General features: G+C 42.6%; 1 protein-coding gene across 14 annotated transcripts in view; it reads left to right on the forward strand.

Moving 5' to 3' along the window:
* The window catches only part of C7h12orf42 (similar to human chromosome 12 open reading frame 42), a 189,532-nt gene that overhangs the window by 38,452 nt on the left and 128,273 nt on the right, over window positions 1-22,807 (forward strand). The window lies entirely within an intron of this gene.

Below are 22,807 nucleotides of genomic sequence, written 5' to 3' on the forward strand. Positions count from 1 at the left end.
GGTTTCTTGACCCTGCCAGAGCTTGGCTCCTGCAGCTTTTCCTCCTCCTCCTCCCAGCCAGCAGCCACAGGTTGAATCTCTCTTGAGTGGCTTTGCTCCAGTATCTTCTGCCTCGCCCTTCCACAGTTAAGGACCCTTGAGCTCTCCCAGGGTAATCCTGTCTCACAGTCCTTAACTAATTACAGTTGCAATTTTCCTTTGTGTCAGGAAGATACCGTTTAAAGACCGCGGCGTTAGTACCTAGAGGGGCAGAAGCGAACTTGCAAGCTTCACTTCCTGTTTCCTCAGCTTGTTCGACTCTGGCCATTTTGCTGCCCTCGAGCCTCTGTGCTCTCTGTCCCTCCTTGGCGTGGAATGGCTTTCACTCTTACACAGTTCATATACCTGCTCAGAGGGTCTTCAATGCACCATGTGTCTCTAACCTCACACTGCCCATCATTTTCTCCCTCTTCAGTCTGGGTCTCCTGCGGAAGGTGAGGTGTGGGCTAATTTTGCTTTCGTGTGTCACCTAGAACCTAATCAAATACTTAAACCGTAGGACGAATGAATCAATGTAATTTTGCACCTTAACATGCTGTGTTTTTCAGTAAGTTGGAGCGCAACAAAATGTTTTGTAAGGATGATCTACAACTCAGTACTAGAGAGGAAAGTGCATGTCAGAGAATCCTAGGTGCAAAATATCACACTTCTTTCCTGGTCTTTAAAGGCTGGGGTTCATGTTAATGCTGTAACCAGTAGCTTCTCAGAATCAGCTCCACATACAGGAGGGAGATGCTCTTCTTCTCTTACTGTGTTAGCACTGGCCTTTGCTGATTAACGCACACGAGCTGAGCTGGTATAAAATGTTCGTAATGACATGGCTTAGCGGTTAAGAGCACTGCCTGCTCTTCTAGAGAGCCTGGGTTCAAGTCCCAGCTCACCACTGTGTGTGACTCCAGTTCCAGGAATTCTGACACCTTCACACAGATACACATGCAGGAAAAATGCCAATGCACTTAAAATAAAAATAAACGATTAAAAAGTCTGTCCTTTAAAGAGAAGTATCAGCTTGGTTGTTGAAAGCCACGTTTCAGCTGTCCCAAGACAAGAGTGTCTGGGTTTGTAGTAGTTGTCTGTCTACTTATACAAGCCAAAGCTTGCTGGAAGATCAAGTCTTATGTCAAATTAGTTTATAGTAAAGACAAAAAAGATCCATTTTAACTTTTAATATTTGAACATTATGCTATGTGTCCTGTGTCCCTTCTTAGATTAGTCTCAGTCAATATATATCTCTTGGATTATATTCTTAGGAGCCAGATTTAGGGTGACACTCTATTTTATGTCCTTTTATAAATAGCCCATTACTTGATATTTTTGAGGACAAAGATTGCTAATGACAAAAATACCATCATTTGGGCTACCACTTGCAGAATACTGTGTGTCAGCTGCTAAATGCTTCATATATATACACATATATATATAGTATGCACATATATACATACATATACATATACATACATATACACATACATATATAGATACAGATTAAATATACACATACATACATACACATATATAAATATGTATAGATATAAATATAAACATGTATATACAGATGTACACATATATAAAATATACGTACCATACATGTGTATACATATACATATATATGCATGTACATATATATACATACATATATACATACACATACACATATACTATTTAATCTTTTCACCCCCTTGAGGTTTTGGAGCATTTCTTGTTTTGTCTACCCACCAAGAAAGTTCTTGTCACCCAGAGCTCATTTTAGGAAACTCTTTGCTTCCTCTAGTTTTGAGGATATAGCCCAGTTATGGTCTCTACTGTCTTGACTGTCAAGATGAACATGTGACCTAGACATGGGTGAACAGACATATCTCAGAGAAGTTATTTACATCTCAGGAATCAAACAGCTATTAAGTAGCCACACAGGGGGAATTTGCCTAGGACCCACTTAGCATGATTTCAACCACATTTCTGTCAACATGCTGTTCTGTGTCCTGATATCCCATAGTCATGATTGGTCAACCACTCTTCACATTCAGAACAGTTCTTGAAACCACAGCAGGGGAACACACACACCGCTTTTTTTTTTTAAATCAGGGTATGGCTTAGATATTTGTTGGTTTCACTTGATTATTTTTTGGTTATATGATCAGTGCTAGCACGCCGGGTGGGTTCCATTTTTTTCTGTGCTAACTGCAGTGGAATAGAGGTGGCCGTTTGGATGGAGCTCTGTGTTGAGAAGGTTCTAGCTACCTTCCATACTGCTGTGACCAAATGCTAGAGAAGAAGCGACTAAGAGGAGGAAGGCTTTGTTTCAGATTACAATTTGAGAAGATGCAGTCTGACATGACAGAGACGACGTGATAGCCAGAGCAGGAGGCAAGGTTGGTCACCATGCATTTGCTAGGTCGAATTGTTAGGAAGCAAAGACTGGACAGGAAGTGGATCTGGGGCTAATCATCCTCTCCAGGGCGGGGCTTCATCTCCTCAAGGTTGCACAGCCTCCTAAAACAGTGCCACCGGCTGGCAATCAAGAGCTCCCACATGTGAGCCCCTGGGAGACATTTCACATTCAAACCACAGCTGAAGACCCCTAGGCTAGCAGTAAAGGGAGGTAAGGAAACAAGTTATTAAATTGCATTCAAATACATTGGACTACATTTGGATTACATTTTGGAAATAGGAAATTCCATGTTTTTCTTTCCGGAGCATGCTGAACCAAGGACTTTTGTTCAGCTCGGAGTGTTTCTGTCATGAGCTCATCTGTGTGTGTGTCAAACTAAACTCAATAGCTTCTTCAGTTCAGGGCAAAGGCATCTTCTAACAACCTCTTTCTTTTACAACGTGCCCAGACAGTTACCCTATGACGATAGGAGCAGTGACATGATCTGAATTTAGATTCTGGTACTGAATCGTTTGTGGGGAATCACTCTTTTTTGGCAAGAGAGGTGCTAAATCAGAGTCACTCTGAAAAAAAAATTGTCATGTGCCGGCATTGTGGAACCTTTTTGAGCAATTGCATTTAGGTCTTGCATTTTGTTAGTTGGGGCTGTTCTATTTTCTCCATCTCTGGCCTGAGTTACTTAGCAATGGCCAGCTTAACTATGCGCCCACCATATTGTTTTGCATGTTTGACCAGAACATTGACAGATTAATAGGAAGGGTAAATAGCAACAACTACAGGGGCCCAGTGTGGGGCAGCAGGATTGACTGCTCTAGACTTGGTTGTGTTTGCTCAGAGGAAGCTGAAGCAAAAGCCTGCTGGGATGAGGTGAATCGGGTCATGGGCATTTGTTTCTCATCTCTATAGAAGACAATTGTCTTCTCAATGGAAGATGGCTTTTTCTGAGTCTACATGATTATACCGACAAGGAGGAGACATTTGCCATTGCAGGGTGCTGGCTAAATCTCACACAAATGAAAAGGCCACATGAAAACTTCAAACGGACTGAATTCCTCAGAGAATCCTTTTGACTTGCACTGAAGGAGAGAAACTCGAGAAAGTTTATCTTGAAGGTCTCTAAACCGTCACCTATGCTCCGTCTAGCCCCACTACTGAATGTTTAGAATTTCATGAAGTTTCAGAACGAGTCAGCCACCTTCCCTCCTCCTGAGCCACAAAGGTAGAGCCTTGGGTATCTGAGGGCATTTCTGTTGACTTTGCAAGCCCTGACTGAGGGGAAATCCATTTCGACTCAGATTTCTTCTCTGGGTTTATAGAGATGAGGTTATATTAGAAACCAAGGGAGGGGGAAGGGAATCTCCTTTGGGTAAACTTAACTAGAAGTGGTGGCTCAATTAAAGCTAAAAGTGTATTTCTGGTGGACCAATTCTTTGAGCATCTGTGATTTCGCATCTCAACACTAATCCAGTTCTTTCTGGTACAGCTTATTTCCAGTAAAAGTCGCTGAGAGTTTCCATGGAGAGTCTGATTAGTCACTCCTGGTCTGTCTGTTCCTGCCCCATTGTGTATGTGTGTACACACCCATTTGTGTGCACAGATAAATAAATCTTGCTTTAAATCTACTAGACACTCTTCTTGAGCTAGCAGGCGGGAAGGGGATGGGGTGACATTTGCAGCTTTTCCTTTCACCACTCTCTGCTTTGTGGTGTCTGAACAGATGCTGTTTTCTGACCCCCGTCTCACATTTGATCCTTTTTCTCTCTCTACTCTTTCTTCCTTTCCTCCTCCTCTCCGCACTCAAGGATAAGGAGCCGCACGGAAGCGTTGGAAGCGTTGTTTGTAATGGCGTCAGAAGAACAGTTTGGCTCTCATGCGCTTCTCAAACTGAAAAAAATGTCCCACTGAGAACTGTCTGTTCACGCCTCTGTCGAATAGCGTTTGTACCCGCCAGGTAGCAGAGTGAGTCAGTTATTCAGCAAAGGCGCCCACTGTAGTTTTCTTCTGCCCAGTTGAGTCTGGATTAGAGGTCAACGGAGACTCTCCCTCATGCCTGATATGTGAGCTGGGTTGCTTCAGAGAGTCTCTTCACTTGAAATCGTCACCCAGCATTTCTACCCACAGCCTTTTTATGTGCTGTAGACTTCTTCACAGTTTGCTGATCTCCAGATAAAGGGCTCTCTCTCTCTCTCAGGCCGTGGCTGACTCTGAGAAGAATTCTTCCCAAACAAGGAGCAAGCTTCATTGTCTTTAGTCACTTAGGGTGGAGTTAGAACACGCTGCATTGACATTCTACTTCTTTTTTTTTTTTTTTTTGTTATAGACTGATTTTTTTTTTTATTAACTTGAGTATTTCTTATATACATTTCGAGTGTTATTCCCTTTCCCGGTATCCGGGCAAACATCCCCCTCCCCCCTCCCCTTCCTTATGGGTGTTCCCCTCCCAACCCTCCCCCCATTGCCGCCCTCCCCCCACCAGTCTAGTTCACTGGGGGTTCAGTCTTAGCAGGACCCAGGGCTTCCCCTTCCACTGGTGCTCTTACTAGGATATTCATTGCTACCTATGAGGTCAGAGTCCAGGGTCAGTCCATATATAGTCTTTGGGTAGTGGCTTAGTCACTGGAAGCTCTGGTTGCTTGGCATTGTTGTACATATGGGGTCTCGAGCCCCTTCAAGCTCTTCCAGTTCTTTCTCTGATTCCTTCAACGGGGGTCCTATTCTCAGTTCAGTGGTTTGCTGCTGGCATTCGTCTCTGTATTTGCTGTATTCTGGCTGTGTCTCTCAGGAGCGATCTACATCCGGCTCCTGTCTGTCTGCACTTCTTTGCTTCATCCATCTTGTCTAATTGGGTGGCTGTATATGTATGGGCCACATGTGGGGCAGGCTCTGAATGGGTGTTCCTTCAGTCTCTGTTTTAATCTTTGCCTCTCTCTTCCCTGCCAAGGGTATTCTTGTTCCCCTTTTAAAGAAGGAGTGAAGCATTCACATTTTGATCATCCGTCTTGAGTTTCATTTGTTCTAGGCATCTAGGGTAATTCAAGCATTTGGGCTAATAGTCACTTATCAATGAGTGCATACCATGTATGTCTTTCTGTGATTGGGTTAGCTCACTCAGGATGATGTTTTCCAGTTCCAACCATTTGCCTACGAATTTCAAAAGTCGTTATTTTTGATAGCTGAGTAATATTCCATTGTGTAGATGTACCACATTTTCTGTATCCATTCCTCTGTTGAAGGCCATCTGGGTTCTTTCCAGCTTCTGGCTATTATAAATAAGGCTGCTATGAACTTAGAGGAGCACGTGACTTTTTTATATGTTGGGGCATCTTTTTGGGTATATGCCCAAGAGAGGTATAGCTGGATCCTTAGGCAGTTCAATGTCCATTTTCTGAGGAACCCCCAGACTGATTTCCAGAATGGTTGTACCAGTCTGCAATCCCACCCACAATGTTGGAGTGTTCCTCTTTCTCCACATCCTCGCCAGCATCTGTTGTCCCCTGAGTTTTTGATCTTAGCCATTCTCACTGGTGTGAGGTGAAATCTCAGGGTTGTTTTGATTTGCATTTCCCTTATGACTAAAGATGTTGAACATTTCTTTAGGTGTTTCTCAGCCATTTGGCATTCCTCAGCTGTGAATTCTTTGTTTAGCTCTGAACCCCATTTTTTAATAGGGTTATTTGTTTCCCTACGGTCTAACTTCTTGAGTTCTTTGTATATTTTGGATATAAGGCCTCTATCTGTTGTAGGATTGGTAAAGATCTTTTCCCAATCTGTTGGTTGCCGTTTTGTCCTAACCACCGTGTCCTTTGCCTTACAGAAGCTTTGCAGTTTTATGAGATCCCATTTGTCAATTCTTGATCTTAGAGCGTAAGCCATTGGTGTTTTGTTTAGGAAATTTTTTCCAGTGCCCATGTGTTCCAGATGCTTCCCCAGTTTTTCTTCTATTAGTTTGAGTGTGTCTGGGTTGATGTGGAGGTCCTTGATCCACTTGGACTTAAGCTTTGTACAGGGTGATAAGCATGGATCGATCTGCATTCTTCTACATGTTGACCTCCAGTTGAACCTGCACCATTTGCTGAAAATGCTATCTTTTTTCCATTTGATGGTTTTGGCTCATTTGTCAAAAATCAAGTGACCATAGGTGTGTGGGTTCATTTCTGGGTCTTCAATTCTATTCCATTGGTCTATCTGTCTGTCTCTGTACCAATACCATGCAGTTTTTATCACTATTGCTCTGTAATACTGCTTGAGTTCAGGGATAGTGATCCCCCCTGAAGTCCTTTTATTGTTGAGGATAGCTTTAGCTATCCTGGGTTTTTTGTTATTCCAGATGAATTTGCAAATTGTTCTGTCTAACTCTTTGAAGAATTGGATTGGTATTTTGATGGGGATTGCATTGAATCTGTAGATCGCTTTTGGTAAAATGGCCATTTTTACTATATTAATCCTGCCAATCCATGAGCATGGGAGATCTTTCCATCTTCTGAGGTCTTCTTCAATTTCTTTCCTCAGTGTCTTGAAGTTCTTATTGTACAGATCTTTTACTTGCTTGGTTAAAGTCACACCGAGGTACTTTATATTATTTGGGTCTATTATGAAGGGTGTCGTTTCCCTAATTTCTTTCTCGGCTTGTTTCTCTTTTGTATAGAGGAAGGCAACTGATTTATTTGAGTTAATTTTATACCCAGCCACTTTGCTGAAGTTGTTTATCAGCTTTAGTAGTTCTCTGGTGGAACGTTTGGGATCACTTAAATATACTATCATAACATCTGCAAATAGTGATATTTTGACTTCTTCTTTTCCGATCTGTATCCCCTTGACCTCCTTTTGTTGTCTGATTGCTCTGGCTAGAACTTCAAGAACTATATTGAATAAGTAGGGAGAGAGTGGGCAGCCTTGTCTAGTCCCTGATTTTAGTGGGATTGCTTCAAGTTTCTCTCCATTTAGTTTAATGTTAGCAACTGGTTTGCTGTATATGGCTTTTACTATGTTCAGGTATGGGCCTTGAATTCCTATTCTTTCCAGGACTTTTATCATGAAGGGGTGTTGAATTTTGTCAAATGCTTTCTCAGCGTCTAATGAAATGATCATGTGGTTTTGTTCTTTCAGTTTGTTTATACAATGGATCACGTTGATGGTTTTCCGTATATTAAACCATCCCTGCATGTGTGGGATGAAGCCTACTTGGTCATGGTGGATGATTGTTTTGATGTGCTCTTGGATTCGGTTTGCCAGAATTTTGTTGAGTATTTTTGCGTCGATATTCATAAGGGAAATTGGTCTGAAGTTCTCTTTCTTTGTTGTGTCTTTGTGTGGTTTAGGTATAAGAGTAATTGTGGCTTCGTAGAAGGTATTCGGTAGTGATCCATCTGTTTCAATTTTGTGGAATAGTTTGGATAATATTGGTATGAGGTCTTCTATGAAGGTTTGATAGAATTCTGCACTAAACCCGTCTGGACCTGGGCTCTTTTTGGTTGGGAGACCTTTAATGACTGCTTCTATCTCCTTAGGAGTTATGGGGTTGTTTAACTGGTTTATCTGTTCCTGATTTAACTTCGGTACCTGGTATCTGTCTAGGAAATTGTCCATTTCCTGAAGATTTTCAAGTTTTGTTGAATATAGGTTTTTATAGTAAGATCTGATGATTTTTTGAATTTCCTCTGAATCTGTTGTTATGTCTCCCTTTTCATTTCTGATTTTGTTAATTTGGACGCACTCTCTGTGTCCTCTCGTTAGTCTGGCTAAGGGTTTGTCCATCTTGTTGATTTTCTCAAAGAACCAACTTTTGGTTCTGTTGATTCTTTCTATGGTCCTTTTTGTTTCTACTTGGTTGATTTCAGCTCTGAGTTTGATTATTTCCTGCCTTCTACTCCTCCTGGGTGTATTTGCTTCTTTTTGTTCTAGAGCTTTTAGGTGTGCTGTCAAGCTGGTGACATATGCTCTTTCCTGTTTCTTTCTGCAGGCACTCAGCGCTATGAGTTTTCCTCTTAGCACAGCTTTCATTGTGTCCCATAAGTTTGGGTATGTTGTACCTTCATTTTCATTAAATTCTAAAAAGTTTTTAATGTCTTTCTTTATTTCTTCCTTGACCAGGTTATCATTGAGTAGAGCATTGTTCAATTTCCAAGTATATGTGGGCATTCTTCCTTGATTGTTATTGAAGACCAGTTTTAGGGCGTGGTGGTCCGATAGCACGCATGGGATTATTTCTTTCTGTACCTGTTGAGGCCCGTTTTTTGACCAATTATATGGTCAATTTTGGAGAAAGTACCATGAGGAGCTGAGAAGAAGTTATATCCTTTTGCTTTAGGATAGAATGTTCTATAATTATCCGTTAAGTCCATTTGGCTCATGACTTCTCTTAGTCTGTCTACATCTCTGTTCAATTTCTGTTTCCATGATCTGTCCATTGATGAGAGTGGGGTGTTGAAATCTCCCACTATTATTGTGTGAGGTGCAATGTGTGTTTTGAGCTTTAGTAAGGTTTCTTTTACATATGTAGGTGCCCTTGTATTTGGGGCATAGATATTTAGGATTGAGAGTTCATCTTGGTGGATTTTTCCTTTGATGAATATGAAGTGTCCTTCCTTATCTTTTTTGATGACTTTTAGTTGAAAATTGATTTTATTTGATATTAGAATGGCTACTCCAGCTTGCTTCTTCTGACCATTTGCTTGGAATTGTTTTCCAGCCTTTCACTCTGAGGTAATGTCTGTCTTTGTCTCTGAGGTGTGTTTCCTGTAGGCAGCAGAATGCAGGGTCCTCATTGCGTATCCAGTTTGTTAATCTATGTCTTTTTATTGGGGAGTTGAGGCCATTGATATTGAGAGATATTAAGGAATAGTGATTATTGCTTCCTGTTATATTCATATTTGGATGTGAGGTTATGTTTGTGTGCTTTCATTCTCCTTGTTTTGTTGCCAAGACGATTAGTTTCTTGCTTCTTCTAGGGTATAGCTTGCCTCCTTATGTTGGGCTTTACCCTTTATTATCCTTTGTAGTGCTGGATTTGTAGAAAGATATTGTGTAAATTTGGTTTTGTCATGGAATATCTTGGTTTCTCCATCTATGTTAATGGAGAGTTTTGCAGGATACAGTAACCTGGGCTGGTATTTGTGTTCTCTTAGGGTCTGTATGACATCTGTCCAGGATCTTCTGGCCTTCATAGTTTCTGGCGAGAAGTCTGGTGTGATTCTGATAGGTCTGCCTTTATATGTTACTTGACCTTTTTTCCTTACTGCTTTTAATAGTCTTTCTTTATGTTGTGCGTTTGGTGTTTTGACTATTATGTGACAGGAGATGTTTCTTTTCTGGTCCAATCTATTTGGAGTTCTGTAGGCTTCTTGTATGCCTATGGGTATCTCTTTTTTTAGGTTAGGGAAGTTTTCTTCTATGATTTTGTTGAAGATATTTACTGGTCCTTTGAGCTGGGAGTCTTCCCTCTCTTCTTTTTTTTTTTTTATTTAGAGAATACTTTATTAGTTTTTGTAATCAAACCCACGTATATAAGACCTTACATATTTAATACAGTGTGTTACCCCTGTACAAATGGAAAAAACTTAAGTTCAACATTTCTAGACCAATATGGCTGTTAATTTCTGTACAGTGCCAACTCAACACAGTAAACGGGGATACTTTTTTCGAAGGTTGACAGCACAGGTAAAGTTTCAAAAAATTCAAATTATATATCTGTATATATATATTTATATTTATATAAAAAGACCAATAATAGCAGTGTGTTATGCATCAACAGCAGCAACAGCTTTTCCAGGTTCTGCAGTCATCTGAACAAAACTGTAGAGACATCCAGCACACTCCATTAAAAAAAAAAAGTAAAAAAAACAAAACCCGAGAAAACAGCACAGTTCTGTTACTCTTGTGGTACCTGGCACCATTTTTTTTTTAAATTAGCTTCTCAATCATCATCTGGAAAGAAAACATTCTGAGCAACATCATCAAAAACAGCTCTGATAAAGCACGGTCACTACTACGTATCATAAAGCAGGTACAAGCTATTTTACATCCACAGAGGTATGATACAGTACTGTCCTACCTCTATAATACTAGAGGATACAATTTAAAAGGCATTATTTGAGACTTGATTCTACTTTTCCAGCAGAGGGCCCAAAGGATGGTGTGACACAGCTTTGTAAAGAAACATACTCTAGACAGGATTTCCTTTCACTAGTGGCACACTTCTAAGGATTCATTCTCTCCATGAATGTCAGCTAAAACCGTTATTAAAAAAATGAAATATCCCTAGAACAAAACCGTATAACCACCGGATTCACATGAAGATGACCTAGTGGAGACAAGCTGGACCTCACCTTACCAACAAGCTATCAAATCTGTTATGTTTAAACAGTGAGACCTCCAAGGAAGGAGATGCCAAGTAGTGCTTCAAAGCTTCGGACCACAATCAAACACAGCATCCTTTTCAACAGAAGCAGAAGCTCATCTGAATATGCTCATGGATGCTGACATCAACATTTAATCATCTCCTCACTCATCCAGGAAGAGGGGGAGATCAGTTACTACTGTACTTTAATGTGTTCAACCAAATCACCATATTACAAAAATAGCAAGCTGCCATAATAAAAAATAAGGCTCCTCTATCCAGCACCAGATAGCATCATTTTACTTTCAAGCCTAGAAATTGCACACTTGTATATAAACCAACCGAAGATGAGGATTGAGAGTTCATCTTGGTGGATTTTTCCTTTGATGAATATGAAGTGTCCTTCCTTATCTTTTTTGATGACTTTTAATTGAAAATTGATTTTATTTGATATTAGAATGGCTACTCCAGCTTGCTTCTTCTGACCATTTGCTTGGAAAGTTGTTTTCCAGCCTTTCACTCTGAGGTAGTGTCTGTCTTTGTCTCTGAGGTGTGTTTCCTGTAGGCAGCAGAATGCAGGGTCCTCATTGCGTATCCAGTTTGTTAATCTATGTCTTTTTATTGGGGAGTTGAGGCCATTGATATTGAGAGATATTAAGGAATAGTGATTATTGCTTCCTGTTATATTCATATTTGGATGTGAGGTTATGTTTGTGTGCTTTCATTCTCCTTGTTTTGTTGCCAAGACGATTAGTTTCTTGCTTCTTCTAGGGTATAGCTTGCCTCCTTATGTTGGGCTTTACCCTTTATTATCCTTTGTAGTGCTGGATTTGTAGAAAGATATTGTGTAAATTTGGTTTTGTCATGGAATATCTTGGTTTCTCCATCTATGTTAATGGAGAGTTTTGCAGGATACAGTAACCTGGGCTGGCATTTGTGTTCTCTTAGGGTCTGTATGACATCTGTCCAGGATCTTCTGGCCTTCATAGTTTCTGGCGAAAAGTCTGGTGTGATTCTGATAGGTCTGCCTTTATATGTTACTTGACCTTTTTCCCTTACTGCTTTTAATATTCTTTCTTTATTTTGTGCGTTTGGTGTTTTGACAATTATGTGACGGGAGGTGTTTCTTTTCTGGTCCAATCTATTTGGAGTTCTGTAGGCTTCTTGTATGCCTATGGGTATCTCTTTTTTTAGGTTAGGGAAGTTTTCTTCTATGATTTTGTTGAAGATATTTACTGGTCCTTTGAGCTGGGAGTCTTCACTCTCTTCTATACCTATTATCCTTAGGTTTGATCTTCTCATTGAGTCCTGGATTTCCTGTATGTTTTGGACCAGTAGCTTTTTCCGATTTACATTATCTTTGACAGTTGAGTCAATGATTTCTATGGAATCTTCTGCTCCCGAGATTCTCTCTTCCATCTCTTGTATTCTGTTGGTGAAGCTTGTATCTACAGCTCCTTGTCTTTTCTTTTGATTTTCTATGTCCAGGGTTGTTTCCATGTGTTCTTTCTTGATTGCTTCTATTTCCATTTTTAATTCCTTCAACTGTTTGATTGTGTTTTCCTGGAATTCTTTCAGGGATTTTTGCGATTCCTCTCTGTAGGCTTCTACTTGTTCTCTAAGGGAGTTCTTTATGTCTTTCTTGAAGTCCTCCAGCATCATGATCAAATATGATTTTGAAACTAGATCTTGCTTTTCTGGTGTGTTTGGATATTCAGTGTTTGCTTTGGTGGGAGAATTGGGCTCCGATGATGCCATGTAGTCTTGGTTTCTGTTGCTTGGGTTCCTGCGCTTGCCTCTCGCCATCAGATTGTCTCTAGTGTTACTTTGTTCTGCTATTTCTGACCGTGGCTAGACTGTCCTATAAGCCTGTGTGTCAGGAGTGCTGTAGACCTGTTTTCCTGTTTTCTTTCAGCCAGTTATGGGGACAGAGTGTTCTGCTTTCGGGCGTGTAGTTTTTCCTCTCTACAGGTCTTCAGCTGTTCCTGTGGGCCTGTGTCTTGAGTTCACCAGGCAGGTTTCTTGCAGGGGAAAAGTTGGTCCTACCTGTGGTTCCAAGGCTCAAGTTTGCTCGTGGGGTACTGCCTAAGTCCTCTCCGCGGAGGCAGCAACCGGGAAGATCTGCGCCGCTCTTTCCGGGAGCCTCCGTGCACCAGGGTTCCAGATGGCGTTTGGTGTTTTCCTCTGGCGTCTGGATGTGCACAGAGTGCAGTCTCTTCTGGTTTCCCAGGCGTGTCCGCCTCTCTGAAGGTTTAGCTCTCCCTCCCACGGGATTTGGGTGCAGAGAACTGTTTATCCGGTCTGTTTCCTTCAGGTTCTGGCGGTGTCTCCGACATTCTACTTCTTATGGCCACCAGAAGCCTCCCCGGGTTCGAGGGAAGGGGACAAAGATGGCTCCTTTTCCTTACAAAGAACTCGGGGCCTTGCTCTACAATTACAGGAGGGTTTGAGAGGGAAGAATTTTCGAAGACTTTGGAGTGTCAGTGGGGCACACATGTTGCTAAATGCCTTTTCTACCTTTCTGTATGTCCCCCCATTTTAAAGCAGGTTTTAATCCCACTGAAAACCTCTAGGAACCCTGGAGTGGGTGAGAAATGAAAGACTTGGGCCTAGGCAGATAGTTTGTCCTTGGGCCAATTGCATTCTCTTTGCGGGCACTTATGTTTCCTAATGGCCCCTTTCGTACATGGGCCGAATATATGCGCAAACTGAACTATTCATAGTGTATGTCATAATCATAAACCAGAGCAAGTGACTTTAGGTAACTAATGGTACTTGCTTAATCATCACCGACTCAACTTTCTACATTGGCAGAAGTGTGTAGTAAGTGTTCTGTGCCGCTGCTGAGCTTACGACCGGCTGCTGGGTTCTTCTGAGGAGCCATCCGACTTGACTTTGTGCATTAGATGTACTGATGGACTACTCTGAGTCTATCTCAAACTCGGATTTAGGTTACGAGGTCAGGAGTTCTGTACGGCGCTCTTTACTGCAGTGCTATTTGTTACTACCCAATAATGGGAACCAGCTACAGTCTCCGATAATAGAACGTTCTATAACCTACAGCACACGTGGACAATGAGGCTCAAGGTTCTCTAAAAACATGTTTGTGTATAATTTGCATTAAGTTAAATATGTAAAAAATTAAAGCCTAGAGGAAGAATCTTCAATCAGATAATCTTAATGCCCTTTGGGAGGGATGTTTTTCTTTTCTTTTTATTAAAAAAGATTTATTTTATTTTTAAAGGGTATGTGCACATGTCTGCATCTCTCTCTGTGTGTGTATGTGTGTCTGTGTATGTTTCTCTGTGTGTATGCGTGTCCCCCCCCCCCATGCTGCCTGTGTCAGAAGAGGTCATTGGATCCCCCTAGGGCTGGAGTTCCAAGGTCTTCTTACGATCCGTATGTTATTATAACTACTGAGACACCTCTGCAGCTTCACCTTCCTGCTCTTTAAAACTCTTAATGTGCATTATGTGTGTGATCCTCACAGTCAGGAAAGGAGTTGCCTTACATCACAATGTCTTCTTAGTACCTTGTCCGAAAGGAGGCCCAGCAGGCTATGCTTTCCTGAGTTCTATTCACCCAACACTAGTAGCTGCTGTCCTGTGGTTGGTCGGCACTCCATCCCTGATCCCTCTGATTCCAACAGTGATTCTCATGCTGAGGGCAGGCTTTGAGATGGTAGAGTGGATGGGGCTGAGAAGGACAAAGGCATCTGGGAGCTCTGGTCTGATTTTCCAGCGGCTGTGGGAGCTTGAAGGTGTAAGGCAGCCTCGGGCCTCTGTGTGGCCTCCCGCTTAAAGACCTCAAGGCCGCAGGCTGTTAAGTGGATCTTATTTAAGTAAACTGCCTTGCTTTGCAAGAACATTTAAGAACTACCGTGAAAGTGCTGCCATCCACAGCACAAACGTCTTTCAAAAGGCTTATTTCAGTGTGGGCTTTCGGTCTCACTCAAGACTCGCCTGTATGCTTTACAGAAACCACAAACGGAACTTGGACTCTCTAGATAATTTTCTCTTAGGGTGCTTGATCTGTCACCTCCTCCTTCACCCCACATCCCCATAGGGTTTGCCCTGGATCCAAACCCGTCTAAGATTCCCCTGAAGTGAGAGAGCATTGCAAAGTGGCTTCCACCTCTTGAACCTTAAAAATGGAAGAGATTGCCATTTAATTAAGAGGAAGATAAATGTAAAACTCGGATCCAGGGAAGGACTGCAGGCTACAAATTGTCGGTAATTTGCGTTAAGACGTTTACTTATTCGATTGCCATCCGTGGATTCAATAATCGCATGCCTTATCGCTTGCGAATCTGGACGGTAAATAGCCTTGTTGGCTCCCCTGAAAACAGGAAAAGGTTAGCTTTTCGTATTGTTTGTTTATTATATCTAATCATTTGAAGGGAGGTGCAAAAAAAAAAAAAAAACAAACCAGGAAGTGACAACCTTTGTTAAATAATAATGGCACTTGGTATAACTACTTAGTACAAGGACTTGATGGATTAGGGTCCATTCTCCTGACCCCGTAAGGTGCTTTCCAAGGCATAGGCTATGAAATATGACTTTTGTCTTTGTTAAACTTGGTGTTGTTGTAGATTATCTTTTGAAACAGATAGACCTGTTTAAAAGTCAGTCGGTGTCCCAGTAGAGAAGGATCTAGCTTTCTTGGAATCTTTTTTAATGTATAGATGGTATCAGAGACAAGTGGTGCCTCCAGAGGGCTTCCGGATTCTTCTGTCCCAGAATCAGGAATTGGACAGAGATTCCTCGATTGGTAGCAGTGATGTTTGCACAGCATGGCCTTTTCAGACATAGTCTATCAGTATATGTGGTATTTCTACATGCATCCCATGTTGCCCTGGCCTCTTAGATTCCATCCAGAGTTGTGCATTTTGATATTATAATGAGCCCCAGGTTGCCTTCAGGCACTCTGGAGTACTCCTGAGCCAGTGGCTCCAAGGCTCCAGACAGTTCTAGTTGGCCTCAGCTGGCAATGGGGATTCCCTCTTCTTTGCCAACTACTTTTCTTCATATACTGATTTCGTGGCCTTTGTTATAGGGTCTTATGGAACTCATTTGACATTAGTCTTCTGGCCCACATATAGCGCAGTGCTCAAGCTGACGGTTAAATACTTAAGACAGAGAAAAAGAGAAAGGTCTCTGCCAAAATATAGAATGCAATCCCAAGCTCAAATCTGCTAAAATTTCCAGGACATTGTCTTTATTAGTGATATGTTAGGGAGTTACAAAGCAGGAGGACTTGGTCTCAGCACACACACAGCCCACTGTCATTAAAAAGCAAATATTTTGAATTATATATGGCAATGGGGGTGTCGTGGTCTTGTTAAGGCTTAGAGCTTCAAATCTCCTCCTCTTGTACTGTTCGAATGAGGCGTGTTTGGGCCCTAAGGCCCAAAAGACCCAAGAGGCAACATAGTAGAGACTGTTGGGGGACATGTAGAAGAGAATCCCTTGTGTATAGTTGTCTTTGTGGGACAAAGAGTGACCCTTAAATTGAACTAGCGCCTGAAAGTTCCACAGAGGAAACAGGGACCCTGATAGAAATGCTCAGCACCCCCCAACACTATGGAGGCATGTTTCAGTGGGCCCAGCAACTTATTTATTTGATGTACTGTGCGTTTATATGTGTGAACACATGCAGGGAGGGGCACATGGACATATGTGCCTAGATGTGGAGGCCAGAGGCCAACACTGGTGTCTCTTTCTTAGATGTTCTTTGCCTTGTTCTTTTGAGACAGGTTCTCACCTTGAGCCTGGAACTCACTGATTTGGGCAGGTCAGGATGGCCAGCAAGCCCTAGGCATCTGCCTATTTTGGCTTCCCTGGCGCTGGAATACTGCCACACCTTTAAATATTCCGTCTGTCTGTCTGTCCTATCTGTATGTCTGTCTATCTATCTATCTATCTATCTATCTATCTATCTATCTATCTATCTAATCTATTATTTTAACATCAGTGATTTGAACTCATATATTCATGCTTGTACAGCAAACATCTCCCAGCCCTGCAGCTGAGGTGGTTTTGTTTTTGTTTATTCCTTGATTTTTTTATTTAACTTTTTCTGAATTTCACATCATACACCCAAGTCCTTCTCATCTCCCCATCTTTTTGTACCTCTTTCTGCCTTGTAATCTCCTCCACAACAGAAAAAAAAATCTTGGGGAAGCTGTAGTGTGTCACAGAGTGTCCCACAGCACACCCTTTTGTCCACACTTCTTTACTTGCAAACGTTCATTGCAGTGAGTCACTGGTCTGGTTTAAGGCATCTGGCTACTTTATTGATACTAGCTCCTCACTGGACTCCTCTCAGGTATCCTGTTGTTATCCTGTGTCATGGAGATCCTGACACTTTGGATCTGTAAGACCAACCCCTTCATTGTGCTCCGTGAGTTTATAGATAGGGAAGAAGTTGGGATGGGCCAACTCAATGTCCTGGATCTGTGTCTGGATGGTATAGCTGAGCTGGTTAGGCCATCAGCTCTCCTGCACCCACACCACCAGGGCTAATCTCCAGCACTGCCTCAGCCAGCTCATCTAATGTTGCAGCCAACAAAGGGTAGAGCCAAATCCCCAGGTCTCAGGCCCCAGGCTCATGCTAGCAGGGCCGGTTTTATTGTGTTCCCAGTAGAGGTGCAGGGCCAACTCTTGCTGCAGCTGGTGAGGGGCAGGGTCTGCTCCTCTATTCTGTTCTTATAACCTCAGTGCCAGCTCTCCAGCCTGCCATAGATGGCGAAGGGCAAGGGGAGAGGGCATCTCTCTTTTGCGCATGACACTACTCAGCAGACAAGCTGTGGGGCCAGGTCTCCCACAGTCATGCCCTCATGCTGGCTCGCCCATACCTCCACCACCATGGTCAGCTCTATGGTTACAGCTGAGGTTCTAATAAACCCTGCCCACTGCTATTTAATGCATTGCATTCAAAGTCAGACTCCGAGGGCAGCAAACGTTATCTTAGTTTCTGAGGGGCTAGATGTTGGCTAGTGCTTCTGCTATTTCAAACCGGTTTTTATCATGGATCCTCCTTCAGGTTTGGGGGTCCTGCACACAGCTGCTTGTTTATTCTAGTGTGAAGTGGGGGGAGAAACCTTGAAAGTTTAAAGGCATGATCATCTTTTATTTTATTTTTTATTTTTATTTTTATTTCTCGCTCAGAAGGAACACTATAGGCGCTGTAGGCTACCACGGGAATATTTTAGGGTTGGCTTTGAATTTTTTTTTTTTTTTTTGTGGTAGCGTGATTTAGGAAATTTAGTTTTTCATTCCATCTCATATGTAAATTGAGTACAACTATTAAATCTCATTACATACATTGCATACAAGTACTGCAGTGTACTTGGACATTCCGTTTTCTATTTTACTTTAATGCGTTGTTTTTCTTTTCTATTCCCACTCCCCCCCCCATGCCATTCCGTTCTTTTCCGTTCCCATTCTGTTCAGCTCTTTTCCGTTCCGTTCCACTCCCTCCGCCATTCCTGTTCATTCCGTCCCACCTCCTTCTGTTCCGCCGTTTCCTGTTCCAGTCCATTCCGTTCTGTTCTGTCCTACTGTGCTCCACTCTCTTCTATTCTAGTTTAGCCCATCCTGTTACAGTTCCGCTCTGCTTCATTTAAGTAATCGGTCATTCCATCCCATCCGGTTGACTTCATAATGGATCCCATGGTCACAACTACCGGATAAAAATGCCATTTAAGAAAGTTAAGAATCAGAAGAGACAGGGGCTTGATGACGAGGGAGAAAGACTTCGCTTTGGTGACGACGCTGAGACTTGAGGATCCAGACCAGTTGCAGTCGTTAGTAACTCCCAGTTTTGAAGCACTCACTGTGTGCCAGGCATCACGCTCAGCTCTTACGAATGGGCGATTGCTTCCTGTCTGTTTCTCACAGACCTAGCCGCAGGACAGTCATCTACAGCTGGATATCAAATGATTTCCTTAGTACAGAGGAAACTCAGACTCTTAGAATTTATCCTCTTTGCCTGATCTCCCATAGATGGCAAGTGATATAGTCAGAACTCACAACTGCCGTCAATGGCTCTTGGCCACTGTCATAATTTTGTTCATAACTCTGCCTAGACCATAGGACATAAACAAAGATGTCAAATTACCAAAATTAGGGCGGTCTCTATGGCTGGGCTTTCAATGGTGAGTGGAACATTAACGTTACATTGCTATGCAGTTAATCTTTAAATAAACAATACTAAAACATATCTATATAATGTGTGTGTGTGTGTGTGTGTGTGTGTGTGTGTGTGTGTGTGTGTGTATCTCTGTGAGGTTATGTGTACCTGAGTGCAGGAGCCTGCAGAAGCCAGAGAGGGTGTGTGAATACCCTGGATTTGGACTGACAGGCAGTTGTGAGCCCTCTGCTGTGGGTGCAATTAGTGCTCACAACCGCTGAGCCATCTCACCAACATCCATATATCCTTATGTGTGGGTTCTCAAGGCACATTTTAGTTTGGGTTGGTAGAAAAGGCAGAAAGCAATTAATTTATTATATATTGTGAAATTATGCAGCCCTTCATTTTTTGAGTGTAGGTAATATTTCTTCATCTGGACTTAAGCTGTGTTCTGCACTTGATCAAGGGTGGAAGTTACTCTCAGCTTTCTAAACGATCTGTAGGAAGATTAGCATATTTGAACCTTAAAGGGTCTAGATTAGGCAGAAAAGCAAAGGACATTAGGAATGAGGTCATTTTCTCTTTCAAAGATCCTAAATTTGCATAGCACTTTATAGTCCCCGCCCCCTGGATTGAACCCAGGGCCTTAGCACATGCTAATCACTGAGCTCTACCCACTGCCATCCACAGACATCTGCATTAGCATCTGAAGACAGTCCTGGGAGGAAAGAAAGCTAGATAGTTCTGTAAACAGCTTTCTATCTGTGGAAAGGAAAAGTCTGAAAGGTTCTAACGCGTCATATGGAGGACTGGGTGTGGGTGAAGTCATCCACTTCCAATCTCGGATTTCAGAGCAGAGAAGCGAAGCTTGGGGAAGCTGGATGATTTCTCCGAGGTCACCGGGAAAATAAATGCAGAGCTGAGGCAAGCCTTTGTATTCTTAGAATCTTACATCAGAACTCTTTCTGCCACACCCCGGTGGCTCCAATCCCATGAGTGTAAGCACAGACACCAAGAATACTCGCCCACCGGTGTCCACACATCTGTGAGTGCTAGGGAAATGCTGTCCGGTGCAGTGTGTGTCTGAAAAGCAGGCTGCAGATTTCTCTAATCAGGAACCTATTGTTCAACTTCTTAGGGGCCCTAACATTTCTTGGCTCTCATCGCTAAGCCCATGATATTGCTTATCCTCCGGAGTGTACAGTGTGGTGCAGGACTGTACTGTTAGAGGGACTGGGGAGGTTGTCATTCAAAGAAAGGAAACAGAGATGTAGCCTGAGAAGAAAGGAGACCCGGCTTCCTTGCCTGAGCAAAGTGGCTAGATTGCTTGCAGGCTTGTGTATTCTCTTCAAGCATATATTTGAAATGATATATTTATGTCCATGTATCTGAAATAAAACCTTACCATAATTCACTCAATAAAGCATAAAACTTTGTTTTCAATAAAACAGTGTATTACTTCTTTTCGGATGTTAATAAAAGGCAAAGTCTTAAGTCAGTTGGTGGCCGACCCAAAGCCCACAGGAGTAAAGAATCAAGTTTATGGTGTTGAGATGACCTGCAACAAATCTTTAATAGACTATAGATTATAAATAAAAATTCCAATGGTCTCAGAAAGTGTCTCCCTATCACGCCTCTCCCTGCTTCTCCCTGATGCTAAGTCCGCAGTCTTGTTAGAGGACCCAGGCTGAGAGCCAGCGACTTGGTATTCAATCTCACATCATCTCAAGGTTTTACAGGACGTGACACATACATTTATGCTCACTTACACATATACCTAGTGATTAATGTGCAGATGGGTCTTCTTACAGTCTGTTTATAAATAGGTTGTTTATAGCTCAAAACACATTTTCTCACAGAAAAATGTCTGCCTGAAAATATTTACCAAATGCTCAAAACTGAGCTTCTAAACAGCTCAGTTGTGTATGTAGGTGCAGAAACTTTGTGTGTACAAGTCTATGTGTATGTGTATGAATAGATAGTATGTGTACATGTGTGTGTGAACATGTATGTACATGTGCATGTGTGTGTATTGTGTATGTATGTACTGTGTGTGCAAAAAGCCACATATGATTCTAGTTCATGTGGAAGCTCAAAGACAGCCCTTGAGTGTTGTCTCTCAGGAGCTGTAGGCCTTGTTTGTTGAGACAGTTTCTTTTACTGCTTGTGAGCTCACCAAGTAAAGGCTATCTGGCCAGTGGGCCAGAGGGGGATCCACCTACCTCTCTCTCCCAGCACTGAGATTACAGCTTTTGCTGTCACACCTGTTTTATTTTAAATGTGAGTCCTGAGTGTTAACTTCATGGTCTTGTGTGTGCAAGACAAGCACTTAACAGACTTGTCCCCAGTCCCAAGGAACCTTTTAAAGTAACACCGTCCCTTATGTTGCTCAGAGGAGTATTTCTCTGTGCAAGGATTCAGTTAGCCTGTGACTGCAAACTTCAGGCCTCAGAATTGCAGCCTTAGCAGAGATGGTGTGGCAAGGGCCCAGAGAGAGCCAAGTGAGTATCGCTAGGCATGGCCTCATCATGGGCCTAAGAGGTGAATTTTTCATGCTTTGGTAGCTTCCTAAGTCAGTTTCACTCTTTCTCTCTTTCTTTCTTTCTTTCTTTCTTTCTTTCTTTCTTTCTTTCTTTCTTCCTTCCTTCCGTCCGTCCGTCCGTCCGTCTGTCTTTCTTCCTTCCTTTCTTTCTTTTTTTCCATAATTTATTTTTGTATTCACATTACATCCCAATTGCAGCCCCCTCCTACCTCTCCTCCCAGTCCTGATTTTTGAAGTCCCTACCCCATATCCCCATATCTTCTCTGAGAAGGGGAAGCTCCCACTTGGGTACCACTCCACCCTGGGACTAGACAGGACTGAACACCTCCTCTCCCACTGAGGCCCAACTAGGCAGTCTGGGTAATAGAAGGGGATCCAATGGCAGGCAATGGAGTATAAGACAGTCCCCACTCCAATTGATAGGGGACCCACATGAAGACCAAACTTTACATGTGTGCTACAAATGTGTAGAGGGCCCAGGTCCAGCCCCTGCATGCTCTTTGGTTGGTTGGTGGTTCGGGCTCTGTGAATGCCCATGGGCCCAGGTTGGTTGATTCTGCAGGTCCTCTTGCAGAGACTCACAGCCAAACATCAGGCGGAGCCGGGGGGGTCTTGTGGAAGAGCGCTGGTTAGAATTGAGTGAGCTGGAGAGGTCAAGGACACAAGTTTCACTTCTTCTCTAGCGGTGAAGACAAGCTTAATTAAAGCAGATTATTTCAGAAAGAAATACTTTGGTATAGAAAGCCAGTCTGTGGACGAATGAGAGTTTTATGCAAAATAGGCCAGGAGTTGCTCTTGGTTACTGACCAGTAGAGCAGGTGCATTGGTTGGGCGTTTGGTAACAGTTGCAGAAGGTTCCTCAGGCCATTCTCCTTCCCGGCATTCTCTCCTCCCCTCTCCTTCCCATGGGGTGAGAGTTTTCTCTCATTTTCTCCTGCAGTGGCCCCTATGGTAAATTGCCCGCCCTTTTTATCTGTCTTTGTTCTTTTGCTTCTCAGAAGATCTGAATGTTCCCAGAAGGCACTGTCATTCTCATCTTTCAGTGTAAAGGTGACCTGCTTTGGTGCTCCGGGGAGGACAGTTCTATGACAGTGAAAGGTTTCTTGTCTCTAGCCCCCTTGGTAAGCCAGGGCTGCACAGAGCCCTTCACTCCATCCAAGAATCTGGAAGTCAGCTTGCAAGAGCCATTAGAGAAGAAAAGATTAAAAAAACAAGAAAGATGTGTGTGTGTATGTGTGTGTGTGTGTGTGTGTGTGTGTGTGTGTTGCATACATGTGTGAGCATGCATGTAGGGTAGTGGTTGACGTCGGTTGTCTTCCTCATTCGCTCTCTCCCTTATTTTTTCAGGCAGGGCTTCTCACTGGGTCTG

The sequence above is a fragment of the Rattus norvegicus genome, chromosome 7, assembly GCF_021556685.1.
Source record: "Rattus norvegicus strain SHRSP/BbbUtx chromosome 7, alternate assembly SHRSP_T2T, whole genome shotgun sequence".
NCBI classification, from domain to species: domain Eukaryota; kingdom Metazoa; phylum Chordata; class Mammalia; order Rodentia; family Muridae; genus Rattus; species Rattus norvegicus.